Source organism: Dendrobates tinctorius, unplaced genomic scaffold (assembly GCF_039654945.1).
Source record: "Dendrobates tinctorius isolate UK_male_01 unplaced genomic scaffold, ASM3965494v1 ptg000095l, whole genome shotgun sequence".
Lineage (NCBI taxonomy): Eukaryota > Metazoa > Chordata > Amphibia > Anura > Dendrobatidae > Dendrobates > Dendrobates tinctorius.
Genome location: NW_027361763.1, coordinates 2,915,938 through 2,939,046, shown reverse-complemented (window position 1 = coordinate 2,939,046; position 23,109 = coordinate 2,915,938).

Here is a 23,109-nt window from a genome sequence, read left to right as displayed (position 1 = left end):
ACATTAGAAGCTATAGACTGACACAGATCATCTCTGTTGTATTGAAGCATCTAAAACGCATGAGCAAAGGTGATTGTGATAGGAGGGTCAACTATGACATCTGAATTGTAGATCCTGTGTTATTAAACTGTGTGTATAAAGAGGTTATTGTGATCCTGCTTTGATGATCCTTAGACTTAAGAAAATTTTTCAGTAAAGAACAGGATGTATGAGTGTAAAACAGCCCCACTGTGTAGTGTGCAAATTGTGAGATTGCTATTTAATTTTCACTACAGATTGAATGCTAATCCAGTTAATCCGGAGGGAAAAAGTGGCTCCTTAGGGCAGATGAGTCATGCATTATGGATGTACTTATACTAGATAAGAGCAAAAGTTCTCAATTATGCTCGGATATCACTCCAGTATCTGGGTGCTCAGATGTGCTCGTTCCTCTGCGTGCATTATCTAGTGTTCAATCTCAGACTTGAATCCCTGAAGCTCATGTTTGGTGCCTGTTACACAGCCAATATGCATGCGGGAATTGCCTGCACATCACTGTAATGCCTTAGCCATCTTGGAGGGAGAGAATTCTTGTCAAGGAGTGTGTACACAGTTTAACAAATCAGATTCCTGTAGTGTTGATACTGATGCTGATGCTGCACCATCATACTAACAGTCTTTGTAAGAGGTAATTTTGTGATTTGGTGTTTGTATCAGATGCAATCTGCATTCAGCTTAGGAAGGAAGATAGAGCTGCAGGAGCAGGGAATGTGTCTGAATATAGTTTCTAGGCAAGGATTAGGGCTTTGCAGTCATTTGCTAAATATATTGCTGTGCCCGTTGACCACATTTTTATTTTTTGGTGAAAAAATTGGCTATTTGTCATCCATTGAGTTTTAGGTGCTTTGTGGAACATTTCTATGTTATATAACACTCTTGAAAAGCCTTGAAACATTTTTCTGTCTTCAATTACTCATCCATATACTTTAACGTGATCTGTGGTACATTTTGGTATCATATAACAGTCCAATAAAGTGTTGAAACATTTTTCTGTAATTTATTACTCATTCAAAGAGTATTACATGCTCTGTAGGCAACAAAGAAGGCAGAATTACTCAAGACTCCCAAAGGAATGACTGGAGGAATGTAAGAATCAGAGGAACCTGCATGACATTGGAGGTGGTATGACACTGTGGTCCTGAAGCAGCCACTTTCTCAGAGCCACCAAGGCCTGAACTCGGGACTCAGCCTTCACCCCTTACCAGCCTGAGAATTCCAGTCCCCATATGTCTGCTTTAGCTTGGCTGGTTATAAAAAAATGAGGGAATCCCACACCATTTTTTTTAAATTATTTAAATAATTTTAAAAAATGGCATGAGATCCCTCTATTCTTGATAAATAGTTTCAGTATCAGCCCACAGTTGTCAATTTTGCCTGTGCTGGTTATCAAACATACAAGAGACCTCACATCATTTTTTTATTTACTTATCTATAGCACAGGCACAGGCTGATGAATACTCTCATCAGCGGTGCCTGCTCTCGCAGTTATCAGATACAGCAGTCGTAGGCTGATGGGAGTAGTACTCTCTCAACAGCTGACGCCTGTGGCCAGAGGTAATCTTTTTACCGCTGATCACAGATGCTGGCTAACGCTGTTATCTGGCAGCATGGGAACCACAGCTTTCTGACCACTGATCAGAGCCTGTGTTTGTAGAGCTGTCTTGCAGATCGCAGAATGACAAACCACAGATTTTTGGGCCCCCATTAACCTGGTATCTTAACCAAACTTTTTTGGATTATCAGCTGAACCTGCCAACCCAAGCAATTGGTCAGTTTAGGTAAGGAACATTAGAGCATTTTATTGCTTGCTAAACTCTAACTTATACCCAATTCTCCGATGAACTTGATAGACATTTATTTTTCCAATTGCACTGACTATAATTGTAACTATGTAAGGTGGTGAAAAAATAATTCTAATTTTTTTTTTACATTTTATTAAGTAACATATTTAACACAAAAGCCAGACAAATTGGTCATTTTGTGTTCATACATTTCCTTTAAATGATTATCCCATATACTATCTTGACCTCCTGTCCTGTTGACTACTGTTCACATTGTCATCATTTTTGGGTCTTAATGTAGACTTCGTTACAAAGTTTTCAAACATAGTTGGCATTTTTGGAAGTTAGAATATGTGAAAATGTAACCATGCATATATCGAAAGTTCACCAAGCATTCCAACCAGTTTTCCCATTTTTTACACGGCCTTTCTAGAGATGAAGGTATAGTCTCTGGAGTACTGAATTGTCTTGAGCATTTTTATTGAGTTCTTTGAAGTGTGAGAGATGGAAAGACTTAACTATCTTGACTGGTGTATCTCTCTGTAGAAGAGATTGAACTTTGTGTTCAGTGAAAGCCCACTGTGCTTTGCTTTTCCAACTAAATTATCACATGCTGCTTGTTTTGTCAATGCCAAAAGGTATTTTCTTCTTCATAATGTTACTTTGTTGTGATGTCTTGAAGTTGGTTATTTTTATTATCATTCTTTTTATTGAAGGTAATCTGTGCCAAGGTGATGCGCACAATGAAATTCCATTAAAAATTATTTTACCTATTTTTATTTTGTTCCTATCAGATACACGTGGGATGTATTCATTTATTCTTCTGGAAGGAGCTAATTATCTGACTTTTCTGCAATTATCAAGAGCAGAATGAGAAATCCCACAGATCAGTCTGAATAAATGTATGCAAAATTAAGCTCATTTATTTCTTTAGAAAATCAAAATACAAAAAAAAAATAGTAACTGTATAATGGGAATAACAGCTATTATCATCAGGGAAAATGAATTCAATAATGGCACGGTATTCTGTAATCTCCTAAACTCCTGTAGGTAATAGCAGGTGGCAGAATTTTATACTTTAATACGTACATGTCCATTATAACCAAGGGTTAAGTCTTACTTCTTCACGGGTATATTCATCATAGAGCATAAAAATCATTGGTGGAATATGCATTACTTACACATATCGCCGGAGTTAAACACCTTAGATGCCACAGTGACATCGGAATCTAAGGGGTAAGACAAGAGAAAAAAGTTCCCTCTTTCATCCAATCAGTTGCAACATGATCAAAGGTTGCAGATGCTTTGTTATTTTAGCCAGGCATAAAAAAATTGCCCTAGTGCCTCCCATCTTACTATTTCTATTAGACCCTGATAGTGTTTTGTTTGAGTGATAAATCTCAACCAGGTTTTTAGTGTGATATTTAAAGTGTACTGTTCATGCCCCCCAAAGGCTGTTACTCTGCAGATATAGGATCAATCTGACAGTTAATAGTTCTACAATGATGTCCAGCCACCTTACCATGGCTACTGGGAGAAAATTAACTTCCTGGAGCCGACGGCTTTCAGTTTTACAGGCGTGCAATAATCATTGCTCCCAGCTTTGTGAGTGGCGGTTCACTTTGCACAGATTCGCTGCAGAGTGAACTGTCACTCAAAATACCAGGGCGAGCTTAAAGCCATCGCTCACTGTGCGCGGAGTGCTCACTGTGCCTTTAAAAATATAAAGAAATTTTTTTAAAAAAAAAAGCGTTTTCCTCTTAATATTGTCTTCTAATGTATAAAGCTAAGATAATAAAAAAATATGCAGTGTATTGCCAAGTCCATAACAACCAAACCTATAAAAATATCACATTATTTAACCTACTATTGCATTGGAAAAATTATAATTCTGGAATTGCGTTATTGTACACTGTAGGTAGACATTTTATTAAAATTTATCAAATTTTCCATTTTCCAAGAGATTTATGTAAAATAAAAGTATATTAAAGAAATTCTAGAAACGAAAAACTCTTGGAAATCATGGTGCTTTTTAGAAACCAGAAACAAAACACTGCAAAAAGACTCAGTAGATATTATATTCTTCAATACTTTAGAGCAAAGACAAAATGTTAAGTGTTACTTCACTTATCTATAGTGCATGCAGTCAGTCTGGCAGTAGAAGAAGAACACAAAGCTATTAAGTTGCTATCTCCCCCGACTGCAGCTAAATGATGGGTGTGATAGAAGACTGTCTGTAAAATTCCATTGTAATCATTGGTAAAGCCAACGCATCACTCTGCTGAATTTTTTACTGCAGTCTCGTGTTTTATATAAATAAACCAAAAATCATGAATTATACAATAGAAAGTTTAAAGACTTTATATTATTCTTTGAATTATATTTATTAAAGGTTTTTAGCCAATGTTTTTTTTAAATCACAAAAGTCACAAATTATATTGCACATTGTTTTATATAATATGCAACCCAATTTTTGATATTTGCTATTTGTTTTGCCACTAGCCAATTTAAGACTGCAATCAAAAGATTTGTTCACCAAATTGTTTTGCCAAAAAAATAAAATAAAGTATAGCATTCCTTTGATTTTCTGAACTTGCAACAAAAGCAACACGGTTTTACTGCTGTCGAGAAACAAAAGACGCAATGAAAAAGTGTGAACACAGCTTGGATTGTACCATCCATCAGACCTTTGTAAGTTGGAAGGGTTACAATAGCCTTACGGCGGTGTGAGTGAATGCGTTATTTTCACCCCCACAATGCAAAAAAAATCCATAAATATTGTACTAAGTACTGGCTTCAAAACTCCTAAGAAGATTCTTTGATCAGGGGAAGCTTATGCATAAGAACCGTACTTCCTACTTCCCTGCCTCTGATGAAGTAGTCTCAAAAGCTTGCAATTTGTTGCCATCTTTTCAGCCGTTAAAAGTTATCAACCACTCTCAAGTCTAAATATTTTTCTATCTACTGACTTACATGTGTGAGGAATCAGCTCTGAAGTAGACACGGGTTCTGTCAGCGTCGGGATTCTTCTCTAGTCACCAACCTCGGGTAAAGCTCATTTAGAGCTTCTCTTTCCTAGGATCCTAGGAGTGGAGAAATAAAAAGAGAGACACAGGTTGCTTGCCTATCAAGTTAATCTCCTTTATTGGGAGGGTCAGGGTAGATCTTTTATAGCTCATCAGAAAAGGAAATGAACAAATATGGACAATTCCATAACATTGTGTAATAATTAACAAAATGGCGGAGAGCTTACACACGGGACTTAATTCACAGGTTCCAACAAAGGTGTGGATTATTAAAAAGAGTTCATAAACTAACAGGGTTTCAAAGTAAACAGCCTCTTCCAGGTTAACAAAGGTAATACAGAACAAAACAGGAAATAACAAGTCCCCATAACACATGGGCTCAGCCGTTTAATTGTGAGTTTTTTCCTCTCAGACTCCAGCACGGTCTGAGCAGCACATACAAGGTTTCTTCACCTTGCAAACACACATACCAAGTGAGACAGGCCCAGCTGCCTTAAATCAGACCATCCAAGTCCTGGACTGGAAGTAAGTGAGCATCTGATCCCACCCAGCTCTTTCAGCTGCTCATAAAATCCTGACTCATAATCCGGGCTCATAAAGATACCTCTCAGCACTATATGTGCTTCTCCAGGTCCTACATCACCAAAGTTTCGCACCTGAGGCATACATAACCTCCCATCCATGACCTGTCTGGCTGTCACCTTACACACGGTACAAACATATATATCTTTCCTGTATCAAATTTATCAAACATTGAGAGTATACTGAGAAATTTGGTGGAAATAAAGACAATGGAGTCAATAGTAAAATCGATTTAAAAAATTCCTTTTATGACAAATTCCCCTTATTCAAGAGAATAGGGGCTTATGTGGATTGAGCTGGGTAATTCAGCTCCATTCAATGTTTACATCTGGCCATATCCAGATCTAATAATAAGTTGATTGGTGAGTGCGCCAGGTGTCGGATCCTCAGCAATCTAATAATAACGACTTATCCTTAGGACTTGTGCAGACAGTATTTTCAGTCCGACTGCAATCCGACCAAACTTGGAGTCACACTCAGACCAAAGTTATTCTATGAGCAAAAATCACAACATGCTCAATTTGTATCTGATATTCTAATTGCACTCACCAGGCAAGGCAATAAGACCATCGAAAAAATTGGACTTCACTCAAATAACATTCAAGTGCCATCCAATTATCACGAACTGACAGAATGGAGAAGACAGAGACATTTTTTTTTGCCATCTTCTCCTCTTCCGAGAAAATTGGATCCCATCATGATCACTCTCTGATCAAACTGTTGAGGCAAAATGTCAAACTTACATTTTGAGCTAAGCACAAAGTATGTTCTGCTCATGCACCAATTACAGAAATTGTCCACTTGCAAAAAGTCACATTTAGAAGTGTTCAAAATTGGATCAAACGGGACTTACTAATATACATTTATGTTTAAAGGTCCCTTAATTGTAAACTTTCATAATGGTCCTTGATTCAGCTTCACTTCTGAACCCTTGCTAAGGCATCATACCGTGCATGAAGAAGACTGTTTGACTGTTCATTTCAGCAGCTAAGTCAGAACCTTCTCCACCATGCATGACAGAGGGGTGAGCCAGGCCCATCACACACAAATGATGATGTGCCAAAAGTGGATGGGCCAGAAGTGAAGCTGCTAAACTTGGAAGTGAACACTGAAGTTTAGTATAGCTTTGAAAAAAGATTATATTAGTATTAATATATTAGTATTAGATTATAAAAGATTATATTAGTAAATTCTATTAGTAATACATTTTTAGTAAGTAGATAAGCCCTTTCCTTTAAGGAAGACTTCTAACTATGAGAAAATTGATTTGCAAGACCATAGTTCATCAGAATATATTTATGGCCACTGGTTGGAAGCACTGTGAACAGTTCCCTACCTGCCTAGATCCAGACTTCTCTTTTGATTAGGTCTGGTACAAGGTGTCTCATCAGGCCACCTAATCAAAAGAGGATTCATGGATGCAGGCAAATAGGAGGCAGTTTTTTGGGCTCTTACCCAGCAGTCATGAAATACAGACTTTGCTGATTTTTGTTGCAAAGCCAGAGCTATATTTCGAAGCTCTCGGCCCTTATGTAAAACGTTTAATAACATCCCTACAGCATACTGATGTAAAGTGGAATTGTAGAAAACCTCTGAAAGATAAACCAGTCACATTCCCTGTACATGTTAAGTCTAAAGCAACACGATCCTGAATGACAGCAAAGTAAAGTGACTCATGTTTGGGTCACTGGTTGCACCGCTTAAGGAACTCAGCTTAATTAACATATTTTCCTTTTTTATCATAAATTAGCATGTTTTAACTCCAATGCAATTATCTAATTTAATCAAATTGACTGAGCCCTTCCCGCATTAAGGCACTGCTATACATGGGGGCCAGGTCTAGGCATCGGATTATGGAATCTGTACAGTAAATGCATGAGGTTCCATTCATTAGCCAAACATCACGCTGAGAACTATGGATTCCTGGAAGCGATTTGCCAGTGTAAATGTATCACATCTAATTAAAACACCAGTCACCCAATTTACCTTCGAAGTACATCCAAAGTATCTGGGCGCATTGTGAGAAACACGCTGACAAATTCCTTAGCCAGCATCCAGCTGCGATGCTGTAATTATTACCTAGATTCCAGGCGAGAAGCAATTGCAGGGGTAATTTACTAACGATGATATTTCTAAATAAGTCATGCTGGATTTGAAACATTAATGATGCAAAAATTAAGAAAAACAACACAAAGAAATAATGTTGCAAAGCTAAGCAAATGCAGCATGCTCAACATCTCACAGGGACTAGTTTGTCAGAGGCTGCGGACTGTAAGATGTTTCAATTGGTTAGAAATGTAGCCACAAAATTATATAGATATAGGGGCAGCACGGTGGCTCAGTGGTTAGCACTGCAGCCTTGCAGCGCTGGAGTCCTGGATTCAAATCCCACCAAGGACAACATCTGCAAGGAAATTGTATGTTCTCCCCATGTTTGTGTGGGTGTCCTCCGGGTTCTCCGGTTTCCTCCCATATTCCAAAGACATACTGATAGGGAATTTAGATTGTGTGCCCCATCGGAGACAGTGCCAATAATGTGTGTAAAGCGCTGTGTAATTAATGGCGCTATATGAATGAGTAAAATAGAGTACAAAAAAAATAAAATCAATATGTAGGGTCGGTGGGCCAAGCTGGGAGTGTGGTCCCTCGATATACCGCGCAGTGACGTACAGACACACGATGAGGCAAGTTTCGGGTCCAAGTTTATTCTCTTGCCGTCCACCTGACGGCCTCCGAAGTACACCGCACTTCAATTCACTTTGCTTCACTTCACTTATCGGCCTTGCGTTTCAAGGGCCGCTTCCCGCACACCGTACTTTACACCGGGGACATACATTTACGCACCGTCCCCTCTTCACTCTTTGATGCTCCTGTCAGATCACTATGGCCACCTTAGGCCCGTAAACCAACAGCACTTCTCTGTCTCAATACGGTATGCGTTACCTCAGAGCCTCGTCTATACTGCGGTACTCTGGTGTCAGGACCACCCCCCTGACTTTCTCTCTCCTCAGTCCCCCTTGTTCGGTTTTCCTCACAGTGCACAACTGCCGTAGGCCTCCTGTCACTGGAGCTCCCTCTGGGGACTGGAACTTTCTGGAACCCTCCTGTCAAATTTATATCATTCTCGGTTCCCTGTAATTCCGCCCCCCATGACCAATGGTTTCCTAAGCCCTAAGCTGATGTCAAGTCCTTTGCTTACACTCCTCCCTGCCCTCAACCCAAGGTACTGCACGTCCACTACACTTTCTCAGCTGTTTCCCCACTGTAGTAACTGACACCTGTCTAAACTGTGCAAACCTTCCTTTCTCTATTCTGACAAGTCCGTCTGTCCGTCAGGTCACCTTCCCTACAAATACATACACATTCATCTGACTCCTCACCGAACTCACAGACTCGGCTCCTTGCAGTCTTTTTTCTCGTCAATCCTCACCCAGAATGCGCAGACGGCCATACAATATGAACAACAAGATGCCTCACATATCTCAGAGCTAGAGAGTTTGAGCAAGCGGAGGACTGGGCTGGGAGCGGTAGAGGGACAAGTGAGAGGCGAGAGGAGTTTGATAGTTTCTTGTTTATTCTAATACCTTTTGCAGGTGAAAAAAGGACACATTCAATTTACAGCAAATACATTTGATTCACATTGAATTTCTTGGCCGAATTTGAGCGAATTTGATAAATTTGAATTTTGGAGGAAATGTCCAACTCTAGCAGCAACGTTATTTTAACTGCTTAATGACCATGCAAACTTTGGTCAAGAACAATATAGTGGCGTGCTTAGTTTTGGTATATACTGTAATAACAGCAATGTTTCATTTACATACATTTTTCTTCTAGCTAAAATGCATGCAAAAAGTTATTTTTATCATATTTATTTATACCAAAATAATACCTGATTAAAAATACAGCACCCAAGTATTTATTGACATGCAATGCTCAATACCGCCAAACAGTGCTAATACAATCCCGATATTACTGCCAAGTGATAGTAATTTATTAACTTAATCATGTATTCTTTAAATAATACTTCACCAGATGGTCTGATAAAGTAATAGAGCACCCTTATATTTAATTGGCATAATTACAGATGTGCCGATTGGTTTTAAAAAAAAATGTGGATTCTTCTAAATCAAATAAGTTATTAGATCAAATAGAGTATTATGTGGTCTGTGGTACATTTTGTTGGTATATAAAGCATCGTAACATTTTTCTGAATTCAGTGACTCACCCATAGAGTATTACGTGATTTGTGATACATAATGGTGATTTTAAATTAAAAAAATAACGCTTTGACTGCTGCACTTGACCCATTTTTTCTTTTTATTTAAACAGTTTGAAGAGACATAGCAATTAGAAAATGTTTAAGGTGTGTGGTAAGAGATGAGAAAGTGGAAGTGTTTATGACGGTGCGCGCAGATGCGCAGGACCTGGAGCAGGTGCGACAACACTTGTTGCTGGAAAACAAGAAATACGCCCATCCACAAAACATAGTTTCCTAAGCAAGGGAGGCACTGTGCACCACTTCTAAATCCAAAGAAGTGTGGACAGTTGGTTGATTTGATAGCAAATGGTGCTTCAAGCATGTTTGGCAGCACCACCCATTCTTCCACATGGTCCAGTCTCACCAGCCAACAGTCTGAAGCACTTAATTCTCACCCTGGTCCCCCTTCTTTCTATTATGTTGAGTCCAAGGAGACTAGTAATCTGACATTAGGATACTCTGAGGATCTCTTTAAAAGATGATTTCTTGATTGGGCCCTCTCACCCTGAAAGTTCCAAGAGGGGCAGGAGGAGATGCTGTTTAGGGATGTAGAAAACTAATAGCAGCTATGACCACAAAAATATAATGGAGGGGAATGTAAATATTGTCAAGGAAAGAAGATGGTGATGAGACACAGTTGCCGATAAGTCAGGCTGTTGTTAAGTCACCAAGTCAGGAGGACAAGGGTACGGCAGTGGAAGACAAGGCAGTGAATGACGAAGTCATCCAAACTGGGAATCTGGCTTGCAGTATCGAACTGGAGCACCTTGGGCTCAGCAGAGAAAATCATTCTTGGGGCCCACTATGTAGCTACATAGAAATAAATACAAGACCATCAATTGTGCAATATAACACGCTAATATCAGGGCATAGCATAAGGTTGTCTTAATGAGTTAGCAGGGGTTGGCGCCTACATTTTGGTTCAAACTCAATGATAAATGTTCCCTGGTGTATATTAACCACTAGACCAATGTGTTATAGCACCAGTGTAGTGGAGGGGATTTTATGACATCTCATTTATACTCTGAGAAAATCCACTGCGGAAATTGACCGATGCAGATTTAACATATTCACCACCGTTTTCATCCTTTGCAATACAAAGAATCAGGTCAGTGGTAAAGGTACAACATTATACTGTATATTAGTAAATGCAGCAATATCTGCACAATGTCTGTGTGGATATTTCCGCTGTTAATTTGCTGTTTGATTCCTTTATTGTCTCTTCTCCAAATCGCACCTCACAACCTGTGCACTCGACCCCATCCCATCCCACCTCCTCTCCAACCTCACCACCACACTTATCCCATCCCTAACCCACCTCTTCTACCTATCACTAACATCCGGTACCTTCCCTTCTGCTTTCAAACATGCCACAATCACGCCTATCCTTAAAAAGCCAACCCTCGATCCAACCGCTATGTCCAGCTATCGCCCAATATCGTTGCTCCCATTCGCTTCCAAACTCCTGGAACAGCACGTCCAGGCTGAACTTTCCTCCCACCTCTCATCTAACTTGCTCTTTGACAATCTACAATCTGGTTTCCGCCCCCATCACTCCACTGAGACAACCCTGACCAAAATTACTAATGACCTACTTACAGCCAAATCAAGTGGACAATATTCTATACTCCTGCTTCTAGACCTGTCCTCTGCATTCGACACAGTTGACCACTGCCTCTTACTACAGATCCTCTCCTCCTTTGCAAGACCTCTCCCTATCCTGGATCTCCTCATACCTTTCCAACCGCACATTCAGCGTCTCCCACTCCCACACCACCTCCTCATCCCACCCTCTTTCTGTTGGAGTCCGCTAAGGATCTGTTTTAGGACCCCTACCCTTCTCAATCTATACACTTGGTCTGGGGCATCTCATAAAGTCCCACGGATTCCAGCACCACCTTTATGCTGATGACACTCAGATCTACCTCTCTGACCCAGACGTCACCTCTCTGCTGTCCAGAATCCCAGAGTGTCTATCAGCCATATCCTCCTTCTTCTCCTCTCGCTTCCTCAAGCTCAATGTGGACAAATCTGAACTCATCATCTTTCCTCCATCTCACAGATCTTCATTACCCGACCTAGCTATAGCAATTAATGACATCACACTTTCCCCAGTACTGGAAGTCCGCTGCCTCGGAGTAATCTTTGACTCTGCCCTGTCCTTCAAACCACACATCCAAGATCTTTCTACCTCCTGTCACCTTCAACTCAAAAATATTCCCAGAATCCGTCCTTTCCTCAACCCTCAATCTACTAAAATGCTTGTGCATTCCCTCATCACCTCCCGCCTCGAATACTGCAACATCCTTTTCTGTGGTTTCCCTGCTAACACCCTCGCACCTCTCCAGTCCATCCTTAATTCTGCTGCCTGACTAATTCATCTCTCTCCTCGCTACTCCTCCACTTCTCCCCTCTGCAAATCTCTTCACTGGCTCCCATTCCCTTAGCGCATCCAGTTAAAATTACTAATACTGACCTACACGGCCATCTATAACCTGTCTCCCTCATATGTCTCTGAACTAATCTCCTGATACCTTCCCCACGTAATCTCCGGTCCTCCCAAGACTTCCTTCTCTCCTCCACACTTATCCGCTCCTCACCCAACCGTCTCCAAGACCTCTCCCGAATTGCCCCTATACTCTGGAATTCTTTGCCCCAACAAGTCCGACTATCAACCACAATTGGATCCTTCAGACCGAACCTGAAAACCCACCTCTTCAAGAAAGCCTACAGCCTGCAATGACACCACTACCTCTTTCTCTCTCACCACTACCGGAGATATCACCTCAACCAACACCGGAACTGCTGCAACCTACCAACCTACTGTCTCCTTCCCCACCATCCTGTAGCATGTAAGCCCAAAAGGGCAGGGTCCTCTCCCCTCTGTATCAGTCTGTCATTGTTAGATTGTTTACTGTAAGTGATATCTGTAATTTGTATGTAACCCCCTTCTCATGCACAGCACCATGGAATCAATGGTGCTATATAAATAAATAATAATAATAATGATAATTTCTGCAGCAAGAATGCCCCCTCTTCTAGTGGTGGGGGTCCTAGATCACTTTTGTATGACATTGGAGTAATTTCGAAGGAGCTTTTCCTCACATCCCCATACACTTTTTACAGAAATCTCTCTACCACCAATGCCATAACTTTTTACGAAGGACCTCATTTTGTTAGTAGTAGGGAAAGAAAAGTTTTAGTCAGGGGTGATAAAGGGGGAGAGGGGTTCAATCAGGGGTGATACAGGGGGAGGGAACACAGTCAGTCAGGCATGATACAGGAGGAGGTGATGCAGTCAGCCAGGGGTAATACAGGGGAGAGGGGCTCAGTCAGGGTGATATAGAGGGAGGTGGCACTGCCAGAGGTGATACAGAGGGAGAGGACACAGTCAGTCAGGGGTGATACAGGGGGAGGTGACGCAGTCAGGGTGATAGAGGGGGAGGTGGCATAGTCAGGATGATACAGAGGGAGGTGGCAGGAATGCTACATTTTACTGATGGCACTGGGTGACCATTGTGGAGGCCGGGACTGAGTCCAACCCTGGCATGGCACATATGCTCCCTGCGCTGATTGCTAGCTTTACTTCTATCAGGGTTTCCTCCACTTCAAACATCAGTTCCTGCACCCCTCCTGCTCCTCCCCATTTTCCATCTATGATGAATTATCTCAAAGCACATCGTACCCATCAGCCGGAAGTTCTGCAGCGCTGCCTTGGCAAAGTGGTAACAGGCTCTGCTGAAGGTAATTTGTCTAGGAGACAAAACTCATATTGCTGCAGTTACTTAAAGGAATAATGGACCAGACAGATCTGTGATTTTGCCTCTTAACCTCCAACCAGGTATGATTGTGTGTGAATACGGGCATAATGTGGTGGTGGCTGTGAAGCTTGGCAAGTACACACTCATATCATACTTGGCACACGTCCTCTACTTGGTAGTTCAGCGATTTCTGAAAACATACCCAAATTTTCCATAGCTTCTCAACAAGAACCCATTTCCGCAAGTTGGTCACAGCTGCCTCCACTCTGCCGAATCACCGACTGGTGTGTGACATACCCACAGACTCATAGTAGGATAGTAACATACATAGTAACATAGTTAGTAAGGCTGAAAAAAGACATTAGTCCATCCAGTTCAGCCTATAAAATTCTGTCAGAATAGATCCCCAGATCTACGTCCTTCTAAAGAACCTAACAATAACTGTAGGATGCAATATTGTTACGCTCCAGGAAGACATCCAGGCCTCTCTTGAACCCTTCGACTGAGTTCGCCATCACCACCTCCTCAGGCAGGGAATTCCAGATTCTCACTGCCCTAACTGTAAAGAATCCTCTTCTATGTTGGTGGAAAAACCTTTTCTCCTCCAGACGCAGAGAATGCCCCCTTGTGACCGTCACCTTCCTTGGTATAAACAAATCCTCAAAGAGATATTTGTATTGTCCCCTTATATACTTATACATGGTTATTAGATCGCCCCTCAGTCGTCTTTTTTCTAGACTAAATAATCCTAATTTTGCTAATCTCTCTGGGTACTGTAGTTCCCCCATCACCTTTATTAATTTTGTTGCCCTCCTTTGTACCCGCTCTCGTTCCATTATATCCTTCCTGAGCACCAGTGCCCAAAACTGTACACAGTACTCCATGTGCGGTGATTTGTACAGAGGCAGTATAATGCTCTCATCATGTGTATCCAGACCTCCTTTAATGCACCCCATGATCCTGTTTGCCTTGGCAGCCGCTGCCTGGTGCTGGCTGCTCCAGGTAAGTTTATCATTAACTAGGATCCCCTAGTCCTTCTCCATGTCAGATTTACCCAGTGGTTTACCGTTCAGTGTGTAATGGTGATATTGATTCCTTCTTCCCATGTGTATAACCTTACATTTATCATTGTTAAACTGCATCTGCCACCTTTTGGCCCAAGTTCCCAACTTATCCAGATCCATCTGTAGCAGAATACTATCTTCTCTTGTATTCACTGCTTTACATAGTTTTGTATCATCTGCAAATATCGATATTTTACTGTGCAAACCTTCTACCAGATCGTTAATAAATATGTTGAAGAGAATAGGTCCCAACACCGACCCCTGCGGTCCCCACTGTTCACAGCGACCCAGTTAGAGAATATACCATTCATAACCACCCTCTGCTTTCTATCACTAAGCCAGTTACTTACCTATTTACACACATTTTCTCCCAGACCCAGCATTCTCATTTTGTGTACTAACTTCTTGTGTGGCACGGTATCAAACGCTTTGGAAAAATCAAGATATACCACATCTAATGACTCACTTGGTCCAGTCTATAGCTTACCTCTTCATAAAAACTGATTAGATTGGTTTGACAGGAGCGATTCCTCATAAACCCATGCTGATAAGGCGTTAAACAGTTATTCTCATTGAGATAATCCAGAATAACATCCCTCAGAAACCCTTCAAATATTTTACCAACAATAGAGGTTAGACTTACTGGCCTATAATTTCCAGGTTCACTTTTAGAACCCTTTTTGAATATTGGTACCACATTTGCGATGCGCACAGTGCACATGCTAGCAAGGCTTTGTGAGCAGTAGAGGCCAGTTGTGGACTACCAGCTCCAACATGCCTGTCGATATTCTGGTCAGCTTCGGCACATAACTTGAGAGTAGGCAATGATGTCTGACATTTCTGTGGTTTTCCAAGTCTTTTCCAAGTCTTTAAGGACTCCACAAAGTTGGGGAGTGATGATAACATCATAGTCAGCACAACGATCTTGCTTCTGTAACTAGTTAAACAGTCGCTGCTCACAATTAAACATGAAGTTATGCATGCAGACTAGGTGGAGATAGAGGAAGACATGAGACATGTAGATACTACACAGTTCAGCCTCATCTCATCTGCTCCCCATGATTGGGTAGCAATAAGAAGGTGAAGGCTGGAGAGGAGGAGAAACATGAGCTGTTGGATAGTGCAAGAGAGGCTAATACCCACGCAACCTTCTTCCTGTCTGTCTTACATGAATGGGCTGAGGAGGGGAATGAGGAGGAAGAGGAGGAGAATGAGATAGAGTCGTCATCATGGTGGAGATAGGGAAATGTTGGCTATAGAGAGCTTGGCACATATTGCAGACTTTATGTATTGCTGCCTTTCCCATGACCATAGCTTTATATTTATCTTGGCCATAAAAGAGTACTGGTTGTTTACTCTGCTAGACCTAGTTTACATGGAGAACTTTCCTTCCTGAGGTGTAGAGGTCTACTAAATTGGTGATTTACCAGAAGGCCATTGTTGAAAATGTGTTGAAAAAATTCCCATCAGATAATGCTAGTGGCAGGGGTAAGTTACCTACTTGCTCAACTAAGGAGAGGTTAAGACACAGCATAGGCAGGGGTACACTGTCAAAGTCCTGGGCCAATTTCATGACACCCATCCCAGCTTCCAGGGCCTGATAAACGGGTATTTTTGCAAAGAAGGGAAACGTTTTTTAAAGATGGTCAAGTAATACCTGGCCGACCAAACCAGCATACTCCTTAATTCCTCAGTGATTTTCAACTACTGGGTCTCAAAGCTGGGCACCTGGCATGAGCTGTCCCTCAATGCCTTGTACACACGTGGTCAGAAATGCTGGTATCCCTCGCTTAATGACAGAAAAACCCATAATGGTCACAGAAATAACTTGAATCTGACAAAGTAATGCTAAATCACAAATCTCTAAAAATGAACAAATGAAAGTCAGATATTGCTTTTCAACCATACTTCCACAGAATTAAAAAAAAAAACTCATCAAATAAGCCTGGACAGAAATGATGGTACCCATGAAAATGTGACAAAAGGGACATGTTAAATCAAGATGTGTCCACTAGTTATCATCACAGGTGTCTAAAATCTTGGAATTAGTGAGTGGACCTGTATATAGGTCTAAGGGATACTCATTGTGCTGTTTGGTGGAATGGTGTGTATCACACTCAACATGGACCATAAGAAGCAAAAGAAAGAGTTGTCTCAGGAGATCAGGAAGAAAATTATAGACAAACATGTTAAAGGTAAAAATTATAAGACTATCTCCAAGCAGTTTGATGTTCCTGTGACTACAGTTACACATATTTTTCAGAAATTTAAGCTCCATTGGACTGTAGCCAACCTCCCTGGACATGGCCGCAGGAGGAAAATTGATGACAAATCAAAGAGATAATACGATAATAGGAATGGCAGCAAAAGATCCCAGAAAAACTTCTAAACAGATTCTTTACTATTAAGGCAGTGAGAATCTGGAATTCCTTGCCTGAGGAGGTGGTGATGGCGAACTCAGTCAAGCAGAAAGCCTGGATGTCTTCCCGGAGCGTAAAAATATTGTACCTTACAGTTATTAAGAAGGACATAGATCTGGGGATTTATTCTGATGGCATACTGGACAACTGTCTCTTTTTGGCCTTGCCAACTATGTTACTATATAGATTAAAGTTGAACTTCAAGCTCAAGGAACATCTGTGTCAGATCGCAAGATCCGTCGTTGTATGAGCTAAAGTGGACTTCATGGAAGACGACCAAGGAGAACGCCATTATTGAAAAAAATCATAAAAAGCCAGACCAGAATTTACCAAACTACATGTTGACAAGTCACAAAGCTTCTGGGAGAATGTCCTATGGACACATGAGACAAAAAAAGGAACTTTTGGCAAGGCACATCAGCTCTATGTTCACAAACGGAAAAATGAAGCATATGAAGAAAATAACACTGTCCCTACTGCATCTGGCACAGAGTGTCTAGAATCTGTGCGGGGTACAATGAAATCTCAAGACTATCAAGTTATTTTAGAGAAAATGCACTGCCCAGTGTCAGAAAGCTTGGTTTCAGTCGCAAGTCATGGGTCTTGCAACAGGATAATGACCGAAAAACACAGCTAAAAACACCCAAGAATGGTTAAGAGGAAAACATTGGACTATTCTGAAGTGGCCTTCTATGATCCCTGACCTAAATCCTACTGAGCATCTTTGGAAAGAGCTGAAACATGCCATCTGGAAAAGGCAACCTTCACACACGAGACAACTGGAGCAGTTTGCTCTTGAGGAGTGGGCCAAAATACCTGTCGAGAGGTGCAGAAGTCTCATTGACAGTTACAGGAATTGTTTGATTGCAGTGATTGTCTCAAAAGGTTGTGCAACATAATGTTAAGTTAAGGGTACCATCATTTCTGTCCAGGCCTATTTCATGAGTTTTATTTTTTTTTTAAATTCTGTGGAAGCATGATTGAAAAGCAATGTCTAACTTTCATTTGTTCATTTTCATAGAATTTTGATTTATCATTACTTTTGTCAGATTCAAGTTTTTTCTGTGACCATTGTGGGTTTTTCTGTCATTAAACGAGGGGTACCAACAATTTTGACCACATGCTAGCACCGTGTCTGAGAATTTTTTTAGCTGCGCCGGGGTGGCCATAATTTACAGGCGCTTTCGCCTGTCACAGATTGCTGACTGGCTCACTCTTATAAAAATGAACAAAAGCTGGATTAGCTCCTAATTCTACACACAAAGTCACTGCTGGCAATTAAATGTGAAGCTTTGCATGCAAACTAGATGGAGATGGGGAAAGACAAGAGACATGGAGATACTACCCAGTCCAGCCTCAGCTCATCCGCTCAGCGTGGATTGGGTAACAATGAGGACATCGATGATTAGGAAGAGGAGGAGGAGGAACAGGAGCTGGCTGATAGCACCCACACAAGCTTCACCTTGTCTCTCCTATATCAATGGGTTTAGGAGGGGAATGAGGAGGAATAGATGGAGGAGGAGAAGGAGATGGAGAGAAGTCATCATAGTGGAGGGTTAGCCGTAGGGACCGTGGCACATATGGCAGACTTTATGTACTGCTGCCTTTCCATTGACCTTCATGTTACAGTCATCTTGGCTAAAAAGAGTAATAGTTTTTAACCCTGCTAGATTCATGCTTCAAGGAGAACCTTGCATCTCTCCATACAAAAGTGGAGAGGCCAACAAAAATGGTGCTACACTAGAAGTCCATTATTGAAAATATGCTGTTGTCAGTAGTGACAGCTGCATAGAGAAGAATCACGCAGGGTGGGGGCTCCCCGCATGCTTCCCTCAGAACAACGAGATGCAATCTCGTTGTTCTGATGGTCTCCATGGAGATCCCCGGCACCAAGATGCCCGCGGGATCCTTCCAGGTCCTGCAGGTAGGTGGTTTGTGAGCACCTGCTGAGAGCAGGCACTGGCACACCTCCTTCCCTGCCTGTCAGATCCTGATCTGACACTCTGCTGTCCAAAGTTTCAGATCAGCAATCAGACATTATATAGTGATGTCCCATACTGGGATATAATTAGGGATGAGTGAGTATAATTGCGAGTATTCGGTACTCGGCGAGAAATGAAGTACTTGCGATACTACTCACCTCGTAATATTCGGATCTCCTGCCCAGCTTTTGCCAATCACAGTAATGCTACAGCCTTCTTGGTTGTGGCATTGCTATGATTGGCTGGCCGCCCAGCGTTATGCATGAGTCATAGCCTATGACTCATAGCCTATGAGCCATAGGCTCTATATATGCCCTGCCGCCGCCATTTTCTGCTCATTGCATGTAGAACACAGCTAGTGTAGGGAGAGTCTGAGCAGCTGCTAGGGAGAGTTGTGTTTGTTTGTGCAAATTGTCCAGAAATGCTCTGTAAAACCTGAAAGCTCTTTTTAGAGCTGAAAGTATAAGGTCAATGACTGAGCAGTGACAGTTTTCCCAGCTATTTTTGGGGTCACATTTACCTCTGCAGAGCAATTTTTTGTGCTGTTGTGGTGCTGTGTTCACAGCGAATAGGATGCACGGTACTACAAAACTGACACGCTGCCAGCACCTCTGTCTTGTGTTGTGACTGGGGTGCGTAATCTCGCCTTAAACCTCAGGGCAATATTTTTGTGCCGTTGCAGTGCCTTTTGTAAAACACAAAGCACTACTAGGATGTAGTGCTATCTTCCACAAAGCACTAACTGCTCCTTGTTCCCCAATGTCTGCATCCGAAAATCTGCAACTATGGCAAAAAAATCCAAAATTTCTAAAAGGCTGTTGTGAAGGGACAGGGACATGGATGTGGATGTGGATGTGGGGTTGTCATTGGAGACCAAAGAAGGTTGATGCATCTAGGATCCATACAAAGCCATCCACAACCTGTCTCCTCCATACATCTGTGACCTCGTCTCCCGGTACTTTCCTGCACGCAACCTCCGATCCTAACAAGATCTCCTTCTCTACTCCCCTCTTATCTCCTCTTGCCACAATCGCATACAAGATTTCTCTTGCGCATCGCCCCTACTCTGGAACTCTCTACCACAACATATCAGACTCTCACCTACCATTGAAACCTTCAAAAAGAGCCTGAAGACCCACCTCTTCCGACAAACCTATAACCTGCAGTAACCACTGATCCACCAAACCGCTGCATGACCAGCTCTACCCTCGCCTACTGTATTCTCACCCATCCCTTGTAGATTGTGAGCCTTTGCGGGCAGGGTCCTCTCTCCTCCTGTACCAGTTATGACTTGTATTGTTTAACATTATTGTACTTGTTTTTATTATGTATACCCCTCCGTACATGTAAAGTGCCATGGAATAAATGGCGCTATAACAATAAATAATAATAATAATAAGAAGAAGAACAAGAGCAGATACTGTCTCGGATGGCTGATAATGCCTCACTGAAATTTTCTAGCAGCACGCAATCGTCCATAACAAAACAGTCTCCTGTCCATAGAGAACACTGGGTCATCCTATTCTCAACCTGTTCCTAGTTCATCACCCCATCAGGAGTCACAGGAAATATTTGACCCCAACCTCGGCCACTCCAAGGATCTGTTTGGTCCATTTCCTTTCGTTGCCTCTGGCCTCTCACCATGCGACATTGAAGAGGAACGTGAGAAGGTATTGTCTGTTGAGGATGGCCAAATATTTGAAACCCCACGGCCAGAAGAAAGCCACTTACATCCATGTTATATACTGGGTGCAGAGGTGGAGGCTGATGGTGAAGACATACAGTTGCCATCTGGACAGTCGACAATATCAGCATGGAAGGAGGATGACATGGACAACGAGGTGGTCAATGATGAGACCACCGATCCGACCTGGACAAGGGCTACTGGTTTTCAGCAGAGTGCGAAGTGTGTCAACTGTTGCCAAGAGCAATCCTTCTGTGCCCCAAGGCAAGGAAAGCTGCTGTCTGGAAATATTTTTCAGATTGTCCTTCTGAACCAAATATCGTCATCTGTAGCATCTGCCATACGAAGCTGAGCAGAGGCCAGGGCAAAGGCAACCAAAGCACCACCAGTATGCGGAAACACATGGCAGCCAAGCACCCTAGATGGTTGGTGGAACAACAGGGTACCAAATCGGTGTCTGCGGGTCAAACCACTGCCATGTCACCTGTGATCCGTGTTCCCAATCTGCTGGGCAAGAAGCTCACAAGCTGTGGTTGCAAAGACACAGGACACAACAACCTCATCCACTTGTTTGTCCCAGCCAAGCGTGCAATTGTCCGTGCCCCAGATGTATGAAATGAGTCGTAAATACCAAGCCACGCACCCACAATCACAAATACTGAATGCACACATTGCCAAGTTGCAAGCCATGGAGATGTTGCCGTTTAGGCTTGTGGGGACACAGTCTTTCCGTGATCTGTTGGCTGTGGCTGCCCCATGAGACTCGGTTCCCAGCCGGCACTATTTTTCCTAGTGTGCCATCCCCGTGTTACACCAGCACATCTTAAACAATCTAACAATCTAAAGCGTGCTCTCACCAACGCCGTAACCAGGAAGGTCCACCTTACAACAGACACATGGACAAGTACTTGTGGCCAGGGATGATACATCTCTGTCACGGCACACTAGCTCAACCTGGTGGAAGGTGGGACAAAGTCTCAAACTGGACCATCACATATCCTACTCATGCCACGAATAGCAGGCAAAACCTTAATCAGGGATTCCGCCACATCATATACGTCCTGTCTCCCCTCTTCCTCCTTCTTCTCCGCCTCGTCATCCCATGCTGAATTACCCTCCACATCACTCCCAAGTTGAGAGCTGTGCAGCAGCGCATCAGCAAAATGGCAACACACTCTGCTGAAGCTGATCTGCTTAGGTGAAACACGACACACTGCAGCAGAGCTGTGGCAAGGAATAAAACAACAGACCGATCAGTGGATCTCCCCACTGCAACTCCAATCTGGTCTGTTTGTCTGCGACAATGGGAATAAACTTGTGGTGGCTTTAAAGCTCGGGAAGCTGGTAAACGTGTCATGCATTACTCACGTGCTGAACCTAGTGGTGCAGAAATGTCTAAAAACATACACTGACTTGCCGTACCTACTTGAGAAGGTGCGCCGTATTTGCGCCCATTTCTACCATTGCTCAACCGCTGTTGCTGGTCTTGCAGCCCTTCAAAAATAATTTAATTTGCCAAACCACCGACTCAATTGCGACCTGAAAACACGGTGGAGCTCAACATATTATATGTTGGCAAGGATAAGTGAGCAGCAGAGGGCACTTGCTGAATACCAGCTTAAACATGCCCATCGCACTGAGACTCAGCCAAGACACATAACAACTGTCGAGTGGGTATGGATCGCTGATATTTGTGAGGTGCTTGATAACTTTGAGTACTGCACCAAACTTGTGAGCGGTGATCAGGCTATTATCAGCGTAACCATTCCTATGCTATGTCTGCTGAAAAAAATCGCTGCAGAATCTAAAAATGGAATCTTTGCATGCCCAGCAGCTTGGTATGGAGCAAGATTTCACAATGGGTGAACCTACCCAGCCCAGCCAATATCATCAGGCAAGATTGGGGGATGAAGATGATTACGAAGACGAGGATGGAGAGGACTTCTTTTTCAGTGGTAATGAGGGGACACCTCATGCTACAGAGGGGACTCCCAACCCCAGTTTCATGTCTGTCCAGCATGGGTGGGCAGGAGAGGAGGAGGTGGAGGAGAGTCAGTGTGAGGAGAGGATGGGTATTCGTCCTCCTTCTGGTGTCACAAAAGATTTGCCTCTTTGCAGCTTGGCACACTTCATATCTGACTGTCTGTGCCAAGACCCTCGCGTAATCCACATTTTCAATAGCAACCTATACTGGTTGGCCACCTTTCTAGACCCACAGTGCAAGGACAAATTTCTTTTGCTACTGTTGCAGTCACCAAGGGGTTTCACTATTGAAACCTTAAAGAGGGCCGTTGTCGATCGTTTGATGGCAACAGCATCCTCAGACACTGCTGCTAGCAGAGGTACCAATTCTGTGCAACAGCATGCATAAATGGGGAGAGACACGCCAAGCACGTCCAAAAGAGGTGGTGGTAAAATGTCCACAAACTGGGCCATCTTCAATAAACTGGCTCATCAGCAAGGACTAGCTGGACCAGTAACAATGTCAAGGAGGGAGAAGTTGAACAAGATG